At 33.2% G+C, this 3,757-nt stretch overlaps 1 pseudogene; it reads right to left on the bottom strand.

Moving 5' to 3' along the window:
* Positions 1 to 1,569: 1,569 nt before the first annotated feature.
* LOC149170424 (thiamine pyrophosphokinase 1 pseudogene) lies at positions 1,570 to 2,295 on the bottom strand (annotated as a pseudogene).
* Between the last annotated feature and the right edge of the window lie 1,462 nt (positions 2,296 to 3,757).

Genomic DNA, 3,757 nt, shown 5'->3' with positions numbered 1-3,757 from the left:
AAATATTATATCGACTAATATAAAATCATTGGAAATCTAAATATTTTGACAAAAATATCACCAATTTTTTTACAATTTGCATATTATGGACTAGTAAGATTCGCCAAGGTTTCTAAACTTTAAGATAAAATTCCATCCTTAAAATTTTTCATTTTTTATATTTGTGACAAAAATCCCTCATCAACACACTTGAACTCTACTCATTACTTTACAACAAAATTGTGAAAGATATTGATCTTACGTGCTGAGGCACGTTAAACAGTGTAAACATGATTGTTTGCATAATGTCTAATTTGACCATCAAAATATAGGAGAGAGAAATCCAATAATTTTTTTTTTTTTTTTTTTAACATGACTCGTTGAAAATCTCAATACCCCAATCCTATTTAGGATATTCTCTAATAGTTCTGTCACTACTGAATTTCCCTGAACCATCGATGCCAAGAATACTCATGCGTGTCCATTTTTCCTTGTCAACAAATGTCCTATCCATTTTTCCTTGTCAATAACTAGCAAAAATTTTCACATTCACCATCTACTGCAATAATCTTCTAAGTCAAAATAACCATTCTGAATCATCCTAAGAAAGAGCCAAAATTTCATGGGCTAATATTAGCAAGTGGGCTAATTTTCTTTGCTTTTTCCAAAAAATTGATTCGTTAATTTCCATTATTGCTAAAAATTATTCACCCAAATTGTATAATATAATTTTTTTAACCTTAAAAATCACCAAAAAAATTATATAGAGACTATATAAAATTATTATAAATTTGAATACTTTTACAAAAGAATTACCAAACATTTTACAAATTGCATTTTATGTACTAGTGAGATTAGTCAAGGTTTTTAAAATTTAAAATAAATTTCTATCCTTAAAATTTTCCCACTAATAATTAGGCATGAGTTAGATGAAAATCATATCTTTCAGCTAGAAGTTTACACTTCATGTACTTTAGCATCAAATATGAACATATTCTCCTATCCTATTTCTTATGTTCTTTCCACAAATTCCCCATCCAAGGTCCCAAGGATAAGACAACCATTCATTAGAAATTTCATGCTAGTTGTTACCGATGCTGTCCAGCCATGCTAATGTGCTGAGATACATCACTTGTAGTCATTATCCATTTAGATACAGACACATTGTCATCTGGTAAAAATACCAATTTCAAGAGGTTCCCAATGTTTGGATGATTTCTAATCTTCCCAACAACTGCATGTATGAGTTTTATTATTATTATATACATTTTTTGTAATCTCATATCCTGGAGCTGCCTATCCTCCAATAGGCCATACTCGCAATACAAGTTTTTGGTTTTCTTCGCTTCGCTGGTCATATTATTTCTACAGTCACATTGATAGATAATTCTCAACTAAATAATATGGTTCCCGTAAATCAGAAGAACAGGATGACCATAAATGTAAATTGATCATATGAATACACGCAATAAAATATAAATCACTATTTTACAATCTAGTGTGAATTTGATCGCTTGACTCACTCTTTTCCCCATTGGTATAAAAAATGAGCATGGAAAATTTCTACCCTAATGTTATGCAACGCAATTTTTAAAATATAACATCAGGCCCTTTTCCTATGGATTCCTTGAAAAAATCGCTCGAAATACTCGACCAACATGCTGAATTTTGAATGGATAATGTCGAGTAAATCCACATTAGTTTTTCAACTCTCAATATGTTTAATGTCATAATTAGAGAACCAAAACTCATTGGAATCTCATTCAGATCACATTGCAGGCCACTAGTGGTAGTATTGTGAGATGGTGCAAAAATAGGAATGAGACCACAATGTGGCGGTTCAACTGATTGATCTATTAAAATATCATCGCGATGGGTTTTTGGAAGAAAATAAACAAGACTATGATTGCTCAAGAGAACAATACCTATGTTTGGAAATATATAAAGAACATTTATATTTCCCAACTCATGGTCAAATATTCCTCGAAGAGCCCCCATTATAAGAAGAATAAATCAGACTTCTCAAAATATAGCGTGCAGTCCCTTATGGAATATATGGATTTCTCAAGATCTGTTGTATCCTGATCATATGACTCATCCATTATTTTTTAACCCAAATCATCATAGAACTTTTTGACTTCTAGCAATATGGAATCTGAGTCTCTTTTATTACATTTGGTTTGTACCTTTGACCAACAAGAAGAGGATCTTCCTCGAGGAAGAAGCTCGGAATTTCATCATAGAGATGATTGTCCCCTCCGTCAGCACACAACCGTAACTACGCTCAATCCCAGAGAACTGTAGGGAAGCGAGGGAGGTTATAATTGAGGATAATTAGTGCATATGACCATCACCTACTACCACCACCGGGCATTTAGAGAAGGATGTCGACGTTGTTGTGCTCCATAACTTCCATTTTTTTTTACTTCTCTCAACAATCCCAATAGATGTTCCACATGATTTTCAACCCACATGCCTCAATAGCAAGAGCTCAAACCAATACCAAGGATATAACTGCTATTGAGACTGAACGCCTCAAGGCCTACTACATTTTCATAGAACTTCTGATGGTGTTTCCCTTCCACTCGCTCAATATAGTTATGGATTCAATCTAGCACCAATAACTTATTTACATGCTTCAAATGTTGACCAACACAAAATAGACCATAAACAATGCTAACATCATAATATGACTCAAATAACCAATGCATCCAAAAGAAAACCATGGATAATTATAATGGTTTAGCCTCCATGGTAATATTCTATGCATACCCATGTCATCAAACTGCCCATATAGACTAATTTGACCAAATCACACCATGGCGAGATCAACATTGAAAAAAATAAATTCCAATCAATATATGAATCGATAATACTTGTAATACTTCAAATTCCCACACTACTTTATTCCTTCATGACACTGAAGGCTTCCCCATATAACTTATCAAAAGTGTATAAGTGGAAAATTGGTCCCAAACAAATTAATAGATTTATTCTAGGACCGATTTCACCAAATCACGCATTCACAATCTTTGAGAATTAAAGAGCGCTACCATGAAATCTTTGATAAACATGGATCGAGACACACCCATGCTCCAGATTATTGACGGATGAGGCATCCGCACATCAAGTTTCCCAGATCATCCATTAATGACTAATCGCTCTCTTAGACTATATCATTTAAACATCAGCAATGAGATCAACAAAGATTGATTACATAAATCAACATGCATGCATTTTAAACATGCCTTCGCTTATGGAACATTTTCATTTGCATTATTCAACAACCACCCTCCTTTTAATCATCGATTTTTTTATTCGAGCAGGTATTTCCTAATTATGCGCACGGTAAAAATATTAGACTAGATGCCCAATTTTTATTGAGTTATGAAGATCTAAACATTGTTTTCTTGATTGGTGCAGGTGACTCCACATAGAAAAAGTTCGACCAGCGCATTCGCCCAATTTTTATTTTTATCTTTATAAAAAAATATGATCATAATTTTTTTCATCCAAAAAAGGAATTGTCAAATATGATGAGGCCATTTAACAAAACTTCCTTTGAGGGCTCCCCCTGAATTCGTGCATTCTTCCTTTCAAGCTCCCCCTGAGGCAGAGATGGACTCAAATTTATTTTTTTTCTCTTTCTTTCTTCAAACGCTCATGTACCCCTCCATGCTTCTATATTATTTTGATTCAATTTTCCTCCATTTCCTTCTTTGTTTATTTTGATTCAATTTTCCTCCATTTCCTTCTTTGTTGATTAGATTCTTTAATA

This window comes from Pinus tabuliformis, chromosome 4_2 (assembly GCF_031772625.1).
Source record: "Pinus tabuliformis cultivar Carrire ecotype Pingquan chromosome 4_2, CPIR1, whole genome shotgun sequence".
In the NCBI taxonomy this organism is placed as follows: Eukaryota; Viridiplantae; Streptophyta; class Pinopsida; order Pinales; family Pinaceae; genus Pinus; species Pinus tabuliformis.
The sequence above is the reverse complement of the archived record's forward strand: the minus strand, read 5'-3'. Positions and strand labels throughout refer to the sequence as shown.